A 14,304-nucleotide genomic window follows, 5' to 3' on the forward strand; every position below is an offset into this window, starting at 1 on the left:
GAAAAAAAAAAAAAGAAAAAAAGAAAAGTAATTCCAAAATAGCTCAAATACTTACCTTCACCTTTGGTCAAGTGATAGTGAAGATTCCAATGATGTCTACAACAGCACTAAATGAGAATAGCTAGAGGCCTCATTCCTCTACAGTTCATTCTGATCACAGTCCACAGAAGTTAAGGCATCTCTTCAACTCTTCCACCCTGAATGCCCCCCAGATTCCTTTGAGGTGTTCTCTCTTTCTCTGTATTAGATTAACAGCCTAAGGACCCTTCTGCCTCCCAGAGTGCTGGGATTATAGGTGTGAGCCACCATGCCCAGCCTTAATATGTACTAAACCCTTTAAATTCGTTATCTAATTTAATCCTCACAACTACCCATTTTAACAGAAATAGGAACTGAGTATTAGGGAGGTAAAGTAACATGCCTAAAGTCACTTGGGCACATGTGCTGGAGCCAGGCCTCAAAGAAAATGAAATCCAGAGGCTGGGTGCGCTGGCTCACGCCTGTATATCCTAGCACTTTGGGAGATGGAGGCAGGTGGATCACATGAGGTCAGGAGTTCAAGACCAGCCTGGCCAACATGGTGAAACTCCGTCTCTACTAAAAATACAAAAATTAGCCTTGCGTGATGGCTTGCGCCTGGAATCCCAGCTACTCGGGAGGCTGAGGCAGGAGAACTGCTTGAATCTGGGAGGCAGAGGTTGCAGTGAGCTGAGATTGGGCCACTGCACTCCTGTCTGGGCCACAGAGTGAGACTCCATCTCAAAAAAAAAAAAGAAAATGAAATCCAAGTAGCAACTTGAAATCCAGGTAGAAGCTTAGCAGCTGGGTAGGCTCCCTACATGGAGAACAGGAGCTGCCACTACCTCTAAGAGCAGGGACAACAGGGTGCTCCGCTCAGTAAGCTCTCAAGAAAATTGCCAGGCCATGCTGAAAAGGGCTCTCACTGATCTAATGAAGCAGAAAATCAATGAGGTTTACATTGCAGCTCGGAGGCATTGCAGCTCGGAGGCTACTCCCCCATGCATCTGAGCACCAGGAATGTGCTGGGGCCCAGGTGACCATCTGTAGCAGCTCCTGCCAGCCTGTTTCTGTGCCACTTTGTTAAGTCCCAGAGGCAGGGGATAGGGAAACACAGAGAGAGTGACTCTCTCCGAGGAAGCCCTATTTTTCTTTTCTTCTCTCTCTCTTTTTTTTTTTTTTTTTTTTGGAGACAAAGTCTTACTCTTGTCCGCCAGGCTGGAGTGCAATGGCATGATCTCGGCTCACTGCAACATCCACCTCCGAGGTTCAAGTGATTCTCCTGCCTCAGCCTTCCAAGTAGCTGGGATTACAGGCGCCTGCCACCATGCCTGGCTAATTTTGTATTTTTAGTAGAGACAGAGTTTCACCATGTTGGCCAGTCTGGTCTCGAACTCCTGACCACAGGTGATCCGCCCACCTCGGCCTCCTGAAGTGCTGGGATTACAGGCGTGATCCACTGTGCCTGGCCTAAGAAGCCCTATTTTTCTATCTTTCTGCCCAGGCTTTTCAGAAAATAGACATCTCCCTCCTGCTCACACCACTTGGAGAGAAGCTCTTTACCTCTCCTAGGGACATGGAGGCACAGATGGCAGGGCCTCCAGCTGCTCTGCATTGTCCTCCAGCAAGAGGGTCCCAGACAGTAATCATTGTGCAGTGGGAACCTCAGGTTTGGGAGCCACACAGACTTGGGTTCAAATCCTGACTCTGTTCCTACTGCCTGAACGCTTCTGGACAAGTCACTTAACTTTTGAAGCCTTAAGCATCTGTGACACACACACAAAAAAGTCCCCATGTGAAAGGTTTAATGCAAATAAAAGTACTTGGCACAGGGTGATTGCCCAATAAACTGAATTCCTATTGCAGGAAATGATTTGGGAAGAAGCGAGTTTGTGGTTCCTGTTCTGACAGTTTGTTTCATCTATTTTGGACTGTAATGTGTTTTTTTTTTTTTTTTTTTTTTTTTTGAGACAGAGTCTCGCTCTGTCCCCCAGGCTGGAGTGCAGTGGCATGGCGTGATTTCAGCTCACTGTAACCTTCATCTCTTGGGTTCAAGCAATTCTCCTGCCTTAGCCTCCTGAGTAGCTGAGACTACAGGCATACGCCACTGCACCCAGCTAATTTTTGTATTTTTAGTAGAGACAGAGTTTCTTTTCTTTTTCTTTCTTTCTTTTCTGTTTGGTTTTTTTTTTTTTTTGAGACGAAGTTTCACTCTTATTGCCCAGTCTGGAGTGTAATGATGTAATCTAGGCTCACTGCAACTTCTTCCTCCTGGGTTCAAGCAGTTTTCCTGCCTCAGTCTTCCAGGTAGCTGGGATTACAGGCGCCTGCCACCATGTCCAGCTAATCTTTTGTATTTTTAATAGAGATGGAGTTTTACCATGCTGGCCAGGCTGGTATTGAACTCCTGACCTCAAGTGATCCACCTGCCTTGGCCTTTCAAAGTGCTGGGATTACAGGCGTGAGCCACTATGCCTGGCCCATTTTGGACTGTAACTGATTCTTAGAATCTTTTTTGACCCTTGCCCAAGTCTATCTTTGACCCCTTGCTCAGATAAAGGCTGCTATAAAACCTGTTCCCCTGCTTTTATTTTCCCCTAAAATTAGAGATGGGGGAGCGAGTATCACTATATTGCCCAGGCTGGTCTCAAACGCCTGGCCTCCCAAAGTGCTGGGATTACAGGCATGTGAACCACCATGCCCATCCCTCCACTGCTTTTTAAAAGAAAAACACCTTATTACTTAGGACTAATGTCAGTTGTATATACAAGGTTGGCTACCAGTTTCCCAGTTTTTTATGGTGTGTCTAGGATATAAAGCACATGAATGTTTCCGGTCATTGTCAAACACTGGTTTGTCTCTGCCCCTTGCGTGGATTCAGAAAGCCAGCCCCTGCCCAGGAGGCTCTGGCCTACTTCAGTTTTGTTTTCCTTACAGGTTGGAAAGAGGCAGCCATGTAATTGACCAGACAGCAGCAGAGTGAGCCGCATGTCTGTGGGGGAACCAGCTTGCTCAGTACAGCTCTTTGCTTTGGCCTCACACTGCCCGGGGTTTAACTGCTGGTTCTGCCACTCATTTCAACATGGGCAAGTTTCTTGATCTCCTGGGGCCTCGGTAGAATAGGGGTAATACTGTTTCTTTCTTTTCTTTTCTTTTCTTTCTTTTTTTTTTGAGATGGAGTTTTGCTCTTGTTGCCGAGGCTGGAGTGTAATGGCACGATCTTTGCTCACTGCAACCTCTGCCTCCCAGGTTCAAGGGGTTCTCCTGCCTCAGCCTCCCGAGTAGCTTGGATTGCAGGCGCCTGCCACCGCCTGGCTAATTTTTTGTATTTTTAGTAGAGACAGGGTTTTGGTATGTTGGCCAGGCCTGTCTCAAAATCCTGGCCTCAGGTGAGCTGACCACCTCAGCCTCCCAAAGTGCTGGGATTACAGCCCGAGCCACCACGCCCAGCCTGTAATACCGTTTTCTTTTCTTTTCTTTTTTTCTGGTTTTTTTTTTTTTTTTTTTTTTTTTTGAGACGGAGTCTCGCTCTGTCGCCCAGGCTGGAGTGCAGTGGCCGGATCTCAGCTCACTGCAAGCTCCGCCTCCCGGGTTTACGCCATTCTCCTGCCTCAGCCTCCCGAGTAGCTGGGACCACCTCGCCCGGCTAGTTTTTTTGTATTTTTTGGTAGAGACGGGGTTTCACCGTGTTAGCCAGGATGGTCTCGATCTGCTGACTTCGTGATCTGCCCGTCTCGGCCTCCCAAATGTAATACCGTTTTCACAGGTTGCTGTAAGCTTTAAATGTAAAGCTCCGGGCCGGGTGCGGTAATCACGCCTGTAATCCCAGCACTTTGGGAGGCTGAGGCAGGCGGATCACGAGGTCAGGAGATTGTAGACCATTCTGGCTAACACAGTGAAATCCTATCTCTATTAAAAATACAAAAAACTAGCCTGGCGAGGTGGCGGGCGCCTGTAATCCCAGCTACTCCGGAGGCTAAGGCAGGAGAATCACTTGAACCCGGGGGGTGGAGGTTGCAATGAGCCGAGATCGCGCCACTGCACTCCAGCCTGGGTGACAGAGCGAGACTCCGTCTCAAAAAAAAAGTAAAGCTCCAGTGCTCAGTAGGTGCTCAACAAATATTATTCTCTCTCTTTTATTTTTCTTTTTCTCTTTCTGCTGGAGTGCAGTGGCCGGATCTCAGCTCACTTTGCAAGCTCCGCCTCCCCGGTTTACGCCATTCTCCTGCCTCAGCCTTCCGAGTAGCTGGGACTGCAGGCGCCCGCCACATCGCCCGGCTAGTTTTTTTGTATTTTTTAGTAGAGACGGGGTTTCACCGTGTTAGCCAGGATGGTCTCGATCTCCTGACCTCGTGATCCGCCCGTCTCGGCCTCCCAAAGTGCTGGGATTACAGGCTTGAGCCACTGCGACCGGCTTAATTCTCTTTTCTATCCCTTTTGGGCAATCTGGAATGTGGAACTGAAGATGCTTCCTGGAAAGCTCCCAGGAGCCCAACCTAAGGAGAGGGAATGGCTCAGAGGAGCCAGGAGTGAGACCTTTGACACTCCCTGCTTCCCTACCTGTTGCTGCCTTGTCTGGGCTGGCGTTGTGCTAAGAGCAGTTCTGGGACGTATGAGGAGAACAACTGTTCTGCCTGGGGCTAAGGACTGAACCCTCCAGGTAGCTGTCAATTACCAGCCCTCCCATTTTCTCAGCCTGCGTCTCAGAGCAAGGTGCAAAGGAAGGGAGGTCTCTGGGAGGTGTAAATGCAGCTTTAAGACGGAGGCTACTGAAGTTGCTATTCTAGTCCACACCATTTGTAGGCAGCCTCTTGCAACCAGCAAGCTGTTTTATTCCACAAAAACAAACAGTGATTTCTGGGGAAGTGAGGACTGCACTGTACAATCCTTACAGGTTCCATGCCAGTTTGGGAGTTAGAGGAGGCAGAAGAGCACAGGTCCTGGGGCTATTTTGGAAGGAAATGGGCTTCTAAAATCTATTCTCTGGATTAGTAGTACTAGCTACCTGCAGGATTAGTGTTTATCATATTGTAGTCACCGTCACAATGCTTGCCTTTCCTAAATAGCACCTATACTATCATTTATTTAGCACTTTTCTTTAAATTGACTATTTTACTTAGACTTATCCTTAGCAAAATATGGGTCTGATATGCCAATTACCTTTCTTATTTTTCTTCTTCTTCTTCTTTTTTTTTTTGTTTGAGACGGAGTCTGGCACTGTTGCCTGGGCTGCAGGTGCAGTGGTGCGATCTCTGCTCACTGCAACCTCTGCCTCCCAGGTTCAAGTGATTCTCCTGTCTCAACCTCATGAGTAGCTGAGACTACAGGTGCCTGCCACCACAACTGGCCAATTTTTTGTATTTTTTTTAGTAGAGACAGGGTTTCACTATGTTGGCCAGGCTGATTTTTTTTTTTTTTTTGAGATGGAGTCTCGCTCTGTTGCCCAGGCTGGAGTGAAGTGGCGCAATCTCGGCTCACTGCAAGCTCCGCCTCCCAAGTTCATGCCATTCTCCCGCCTCAGCCTCCCAAGTAGCTGGGACTACAGGCGCCTGCCACCACGCCCTGCTAATTTTTTATATTTTTAGTAGAGACGGGGTTTCACCGTGGTCTTGATCTCCTGACCTTGTGATCCGCCCGCCTCGGCCTCCCAAAGTGCTGGGATTACAGGCGTGAGCCACCTCGCCCGGCCAAAAGTATAGCCTCTGTAGGCCAAACACTTAATCTAAGATGGCCAGAGAGAAGAACAGCATTGGATAAGACAGTCAAGAAAAACTTGTCATGTTTACTAGCTTCTATCCTCAAAGAAAAATGTAAACACTATTAGTTATCAAAAAACTGTGAAATAACTATATCAGGAGCCTGGAGTCGGGGGGAAAGGAGTAATGGTATTATAAAAACACTAAATCTTCAACTACCGTAATAGAAAATAACAAAATTAATAAGAATGGTATACTGTCAGCTAAAAGAGTGGAAAGTAGTTGATTCAGTGAAGAGAGAATAAAGGGTAGGGGGCAGTGGGATAGTGGATGTGGTATTTTGAAATGTGCCTTCTAGTGCTTTTCACTTTTTAAATTATGAGCACGTAAAACGTTGCTTAAAAAAAAAAAGTCAATTTTTGAAAAGTCTAACGCCAGGAGAAAAAAACACAGTATGGCCCTTTGAATTCTTTCTAGGGCCTAGTGCATAATGGATGCTTAGCAGTACCAACAGCAGAATTCAAGCCTCCCTGGTGACTTCAGATCCAATAATCCATCTCCTTCACTGCACTTTTGGAGAATAAAGCGGTCTCAGCCTCAGAGCCATCTGTGCTTGTCAGTGTGAGGCCTGATAGAAATAAAATAGCTCTCCTGCTCCCAATTATTTATATCAGGTAGAAGGAAAAGTTCCAGCCTGCAGGATCAGGTTAAGGAGAGAGTGAGGAGGGTAGGGAGAGAGGGATCAGTAGTTTCAGATGCACAGAATTTGCATTCAAGAGCTGAATTTGAATCTTAGCTCTCTACTCCCGAGTTGGACTCAGGGCCTTTCATCTCTCCAAGCCTGTTTATTCTTTTTTTTTTTTTTTTTTGAGACGGAGTCTCACTCTGCCGCCCAGGCTGGAGTGCAGTGGCCCGATCTCAGCTCACTGCAAGCTCCGCCTCCTGGGTTCACGCCATTCTCCTGCCTCAGCCTCCCGAGTAGCTGGGACTACAGACGCCCGCCACCACGCCCGGCTAGTTTTTTGTATTTTTTAGTAGAGACGGGGTTTCACCGTGTTAGCCAGGATGGTCTCGATCTCCTGACCTCGTGATCCACCCGTCTCGGCCTCCCAAAGTGCTGGGATTACAGGCTTGAGCCACCGTGCCCGGCCGCCTGTTTATTCTTAAGTAAGCTTCACAAGGGCACAGACTTATTTTGCCCATCATCTAGGACAGTGCTTTGTTTTTTTGAGATGGAGTCCTGCCTTGTTGCCCAGGTTGGGAGTGCAGTGGTGCGATCACAGCTTGCTGCAACCTCCGCCTCCCAGATTCAAGCTATTCTTGTGCCTCAGCCCCCCAAGTAGCTGGGATTACATGTGTGCACCACCACACCCAGTTTATTTTTTTATTTTTAGTAGAGATGGGGTTTTGCCATGTTGGCCAGGCTGGTCTCAAACTCCTGACCTCAAGTGATCCACCTGCCTTGGCCTCCCAAAGTGCTGGAATTACAGGCATGAGCCACTGTGCCTGGCCAGGACAATGCTTTCTAATAACCCGAGGCTTTTATTTTTACTTTTGACACAGGGTCTCTGTCGTTCAGCTTAGAGTACATGATCATGGCTCACTGCAGCCTCAACTTCCCGGGTCAAGTGATCCTCCCACCTCAGCCTCTGGAGAAGCTGGGACTACAGGCATGTACCAACACACCTGGCTAATTTTTATTTTTTGTAGAGATGAGGTCTCCCCATATTGCCCAGGTTGGTCTCAAACTCCTGGTTTCAAGTGATCTGCCTGCCTTGGCCTCCCAAAGTGCTGGGATTACAGGCATAAAGCCACCACACCTGACCAATAAATTGAGACTTTTATTTATCTATTTTTGAGATGGAGTCTTGCTCTGTTGCCCAGGCTGGAGTGCAGTGGCACGATCTCGGTTCACTGCGATGTCTGCCTCCCAGGTTCAAGCAATTCTCCTGCATCAGCCTCCTGAGTAGCTAGGATTACAGGCATAAGCCATCATGCCCAGCTAATTTTTGTATTTTTAGTAGAGATGGGTTTTCACTATGTTGGCTAGGCTGGTCCTGAACTCCTGACCTCAGGTGATCCGCCTGCCTTGTCCTCCCAAAGTGCCGAGATTACAGGTGCGAGCCATTGTGCCCAGTCAATTTTTGGCTTTATAAGTAGAAGGCTGTAGACTGATGCACAGTAGCTTAATAATTATTGAATGAATCTTGAGGATGAAATAAGAATGGTTATATAGCATAGCAAATATTTGGCAAATAGATCTAATAGATAGTAGATAGTAGTAAACTATCTAATAAGAGTTTCTTTCCCTTGATCTCTACCTCAGCTTTTTACCAATGTTGTTATAGGGCAGCCTAAGTCAACAAGCTTTTTTTTTTCTCTTGCTCTGTCACCCAAACTGGAGTGCAGTGGCACGATCCTGGCTCACTGCAAGCTCCACCTCCTGGGTTCACGCCATTCTCCTACCTCAGCCTCCCGAGTAGCTGGGACTACAGGCGCCCACCACCATGCCCTGCTAATTTTTTTTTTTTTTTTTTGTATTTTTAGTAGAGACGGGATTTCACCATGTAAGCCAGGATGGTCTTGGTCTCCTGACCTCGTGATCTGCCCGCCTTGGCCTCCCAAAGTGCTGGGATTACAGGTGTGAGCCACTGCGCTTGGCCCTAAGTTAATATGCTTTGAACTGAAGCCTGGTAATGGTAAGTAGAGTCATGAACCCCACAATGTATTGGTCAACAATGGACTGTATATACAATGGTAGTCTCATAAGGCTATAATACTGTACCATACTTTTACTGTATCTTTCATACATTTAGATACACAAATACTTACTCTTGTGTTACTATTTCCTCACACTATTCTGTATAGTAACATGCTGTACAGGTGTATAGCCTCGAATCAATAGGCTGTACCACATAGCCTCTATGTTTTGTAGGCTATACCATCCAGGAGGTATAGCTTACAACATGTTGGGAGGCCGAGGTGGGAGGAATGCTTTGTATAAGTATAGTCTGTGATGTTCATACAGTAATGAACTCATCTAATGATGCATTTATCAGAACATATCCTCATTGTTAAGTGATGTATGACAGTGATAGGAATAAATGATAGAAAGGACATTTATTCTCAGAAAAAAGAAAGAAAGAAAGAAAGAACACTTATTGAATGGTCATTTTGAGCCAGGCACTATTCTGTATTAGCTCATTTAACCTTCACGGTAAATCTGTAAGTACCTGACCTCGGGAGGTCCAGGCTGCAGTGAACTGTGATGTCACCTCTGCAATCCAGAGCAAGACCCTGTCTCAAAAAAAAAATAAAAATAATTAAAAAAAAGTGCTATATATGCCCAATGAAATACTATTCAGCTATTTCAGAATGAAATCCTGTCATCTGCAGCAGCGCGGATGGAACTGGAGGTCATTAAGTGAAATAAACTGGCACAGAAAGACAAGCATCGCATGTTCTCACTCATGTGGGAACTAAACAATCTGGTTTTATGGAGGCAGTGAATAGAATGGTGGCTACCACAAGCTGGGAAGGATGGCAGGGAGAAAGGATGAAGAGGGATTGGTTAATGGATACAAAAATACAGTTAGATAGGGTGACTAGGGTGACTATAATTAATAACTTACTGTATATTTCAAAATAGCTAGAAAATTCAGAATGTGCCCAACACAAAGAAATCATAAATATTTGAGATGATGGATATTCCAGTTCCCCAGATTTGATCATTATACATTTTATGTTTGTATCAAAATGTCACAGGGAAAATCCCATAAAGAGGGGTCTGACCAAGAGACAAGCTGGCCTCAGAGAATAGATGCTGCTCAGCACCCACTGTAAGATTTTCCTAAAATGGCCCCGGTCACAGGATGGTGTCCATCCAAAACACAGCGCTGAGTCATTCCTTCATCCTGTATTTGTTATACTCCTCCTCGAGAGCGTTCGGCAGCCCCTCATTGCCTCCAGAATAAAATCCAAACTCTTTGGAAAGGTACAGCCGGACCCCTGTGATCCAGTGCTCACATCCCCTCTCTGGTTTTATCTATTTTCCTTCATGCTTCCTATATACCAGTCCCAGGGCTACTCACCACATTCCCCAAATGTGCCATGTACTCTCTTACCTCCAACCTTCCAACTAGGGAGTTCCTTCATTCTGAGTGCCCTCTCCTTTGCCATCATCCCTGCCCACCTGAGCCCCACATAACCAGCACTCGATACATTGTTTTTTTTTTTTTTGAGACAGGGAAAGAATATTTATTGAATGGTCATTTTGAGCCAGGCACTATTCTATATTAGCTCATTTAACCTTCAAGGTAAATCTGTAAGTACTACTATTATGCTCATGTTACAAATTAAGAAACTAAAGTCGGAGGAAGGGGTGGCAGGGGAGAGAGAGAGACGGAGAAAGAAAGAGGGTGCAGTGGCTCCTGCCTGTAATCCCAGCACTTTGGGAGCCCGAGGCAGGCCAAATGCTTGAGCCCGGGAGTCCAAGACTAGTCTGGGCAACATGGCAAGACCTCGTCTCTATGAAAAATACAAAAATTAGCCAGGTAAGGTGGCATGCGCCTGTAGTCCTAGCTACTCCAGAGGCTGAGGTGGGAGGATTGTTTGAGTCCGGGAGGCGGAGGCTGCAGTGCTGTGATTGTGCCACTGCACTCCTGGGCCACAGAGTGAGACCTAGTCTCTAAAAAAAAAAAAAGAAAGAAAGAAAGAAAAGAAGAAAGAAAAAAAAAAGAAAAGAAGAAAGAAAGAGAAAGAAAAACTGAAGCATGGAGAGATTAAGTAATCACACAGCTAGCCAGGGCTGGAATTGGAACCCAGGCAGCTTACCTATAGATCTTGAGTGCTTTATCATATAAGTTAGACTTTTCTTAATCTATTCATCTAACAAAGAAAATGGATCACTGATGTATTTTTTGAGGAAATTCCTTCTTATCTAAGTTATAATTGTGTATGTAACTGTTATAATGCCTAACCACCATATTTAGGACATACTAACTGAAACCTGTTAGTGACCTTATTTTGAAGATAAACCCTTCACACCTATTGAATCAAGTTTCAAGGTTGCTCTCCTGCTAACTCAGCATACTCTCAATAGCTTTTTCTTATAACTCAAGTTTGATCCCAACTTCTACTTAAAGAAAAAATTTTAAGCCGGGTGCAGTGGCTCATACCTGTAATCCCAGCACTTTGAGAGGCTGAGGCAGGAGGACTGCTTGAGCCCAGGAGTTCAAGTTCAGCCTGGTCAACATGGTGAGACCCCATCTCTATGAAAAAAAATTTAAAAAATTAACCAGGCATGGTGGTACGAGCTTGTAGTCGTAGCTACTCAAGAGGCTGAGCTGGGAGGATCACTCGAGCCCAGGAGTTTGAGGCTGCAGTGAACTACGATCATGTGGCTGCACTACAGCCTGGGTGACAGTGTGAGACCCTGTCTCCAAAAGAAAAACAAAAGACCTCATAATTTGGAGAATGCAGGTCACTACAAAAAAGTGTCTACTAATCAATCTAGTAAAGATGATCTAAGAAAATCAAATGTGTACAGGTTTTGGGGGAAAAATGAAAGCACAGAAGAAAGCACTTTTCTTTGAGGGAATTTTCCTCCATTTAGGTTTCTAAGGTTAAACAGTAAAATCAAGAAGGACCTGCAGTCTTTCACTGCGTGACTTGGGAAACCTTATCAACATTCATTACAGCAAATACTTGCAGAGCACTCAAGGTGTGCTGGACTCTGCTCTAAGTGGCTTATAGACATCTCAGCTATCCTCACAACAACACTGTCTGTTAAATGCTACTACTAGACCTATTTTGTAGATGGAGAAATGAAGGCACAGATTAAGCAAATGGTTCACAGCTAGTGTTTTAGACAGGTGAGATTCGAACCCAAACAGCCTAGGACCAAAGTATAGCATCCAACAGACACATGCTATACCATGTGTATACTGATGCAGAGATGTGGATAAATCCTGTGGAGGGGCCATCAGAACACCTGACTTACTCTCTATTCCTTATTCTGTAGGTCCAAATGTTCAAGGGCAATAAGCATCTGGTTGATATATGTGAAGTCTCAAGGATGTGTATTCGGCACGGGTATATAACCTGTTCTCAAGAATAACCAGGTGGCTGGGCACGGTGGCTCATGCCTGTAATCCCAGCACTTTGGGAGGCTGAAGCAGGCGGATCACTTGGGGTCAGAAGTTCAAGACCAGCCTGGCCAACATGGCAAAACCCATCTCCACTAAAAATACAAAAATTAGTAGCCAGGCATGGTGGTGAGTGCCTGTAATCCCAGCTACTCGGGAGGCTGAAGCATGAGAATCGCTTGAACCCAGGAGGCAGAGGTTGCAGTGAGCCGAGATGGTGCCACTGCATTCCAGCCTGGACGACAGAGCAAGACTCCATCTCAAAAAAAAAAAAAAAAAAAAAAAAAAAGAAAAAGAAAAAAAGAAAAGAAAAGAATAACCATGTGTCAAAAACAGATAGAAATGGGTAGGACCAAAATTTACAAGAATTTGGCTTGCAGAAATAGGACCACTAATGGATTCTTCTCTAAGGATATGGGCCCCTTTGTTAAGGATTATCTTTTTATTCATTTATTTATTTAGAGACAGGGTCTTGCTCTGTCGCCCAGGCTGGAGAGCAGTGGTGTGAACACAGCTCATTGTGGTCTGAACCTCCCAGGCTCAAACTATCTTCCCATCTCAATCTCCTGTCTCCTAAGTAGCTGGGACCACAGGCACATGCCACCATGCCAGGCTAATTTTTTTTTTTTTTTTTGTATTTTTTTGTATAGAGAGGGTTTCACCATGTTGCCCAACCTGGTTTCAAACTCCTGGGCTCAAGGGATCCACCCACCTTGGCCTCCCAAAGTCCTGGGATTACAGGTGTGAGCCGCCATGCCTGGTCATTTTCTAACATTTAAAAATTAAAAAAAAAAATTAAGAGGCAGGGTCTAGCTGTCATCCGGGCTGGAGTGCAGTGGCATGATCATAGCTCGCTGCAACCTCAAACTCCTGGGCTCAAGTGATTCTCCGGCCTACCTCCTGACTACAGGTGCATTCCACCATGCCTAGCTAAAAGGATTATCTTAAAGGGCATGTTCAGGTGCATAGGTATCTTTGTTAGAAAAATCTCAGGTTGCAGGTTAGAAAAGAATTTAAGTGCATAGACAAATGTCCAGAAGAAGATGCACTGACCATTACCTCAGGAAAGACTTGGAAGTAAGGGTACAGAGACACTTTCTATTTTATATACTTCAGTACTATTCAAAACTCAGGAAAAAAAAAAAAAGCCCATGAATTAGGCTTTCACTATATATATATAGCACATATATATAGCATATATATATATCGCACATATATATATATGTAACTATGTAAACTATGTAACTCCACTCAGGATGGAGTTCAGTGGTGCAATCACAGCTCACTGAACCTTTTTTTTTTTTTTGAGATGGAGTCTCGCTATGTTGTCCAGTCTGGAGTGCAGTGGCATGATCTCACTGCAACCTCTGGCTCCTGGGTTCAAGTGATTTTCCTGCCTCAGTCTCCCTAGTAGCTGAGATTACAGGCGCCCACCACCATGCCTGGCTAATTTTTGTATTTTTTGGTAGAGACAGGGTTTCACCATGTTGACTAGGCTGGTCTTGAACTCCTGACCTCATATGATCTGCCTGTCTTGGCCTCTCAAAGTGCTGGGATTACAGGCATGAGCCACAGTGCCCGGCCTGTAGCTCACTGAACCTTGAGTGATCCTTCTGCCTCAGCTTCCTGAGTAGCTAGGACTATAGGTGAGTACCATCACACTTGGCTAATTTTTTTTGTAGAGATGTGGGGGCAGGGTGGGGGGGGGTCTCACAATGTTGCCCGGGCTGGTCTTGAACTCCTGACTTGAAGCGATCCTCCTGCCTCAGCCTTCCAAAACGCTGGGATTACAGGCATGAGCCACTGTGCCAGCCTACAATTTTTTAAATGAACATTAATGGGCAATAATAATGTGTCTTCCCTTTTCACTGCGCTGTTCACTACTTATCTGACAGGACCAGATAAATCAATTTGAGTAATAAAGGCCTTTGAACTCTAACACCTAGGGAACTGATTTGACATCTGATGGAAAGGCAAGTCCACTGAGGTAAGTATAGACATTTCTGTGACTATAACTAGCATAAGTTCAGTCTTGTTTCTTAATCCAAGTGTTCCATCTGCTTACATTTAATGTAACTGTTGATAGTTGGGCTTAAGTCTACCATCTTGCTGTTTCTATCCACAGATAAATTCTTACTCATCTTACACTTCAACTTCACCCTACTCTTCCTATCAGGCATCCCAGCAAACACAGCAGGTTGCCAGTGGCCAGAGGGTATGGATTTTTCATGTTGTTGTAGTTTGTTGGGGTGGGGTGGGGGAAGGAGCTGGATCTCTGGTTCCACCTCAACAGGCATAATTCCATTTTGTCTTATGTATTAGGGATGCTGTAAAAGATTATGAAAACCGGGTTCTGCATTTACACAGTTTGAAAGCCATGAGATGACAAGATTTCCAGTCTCTTCTGTGACTTTAATATACACCCAAACAAGGAGATGGACTAT

Source organism: Macaca fascicularis, chromosome 14, assembly GCF_037993035.2.
Source record: "Macaca fascicularis isolate 582-1 chromosome 14, T2T-MFA8v1.1".
In the NCBI taxonomy this organism is placed as follows: domain Eukaryota; kingdom Metazoa; phylum Chordata; class Mammalia; order Primates; family Cercopithecidae; genus Macaca; species Macaca fascicularis.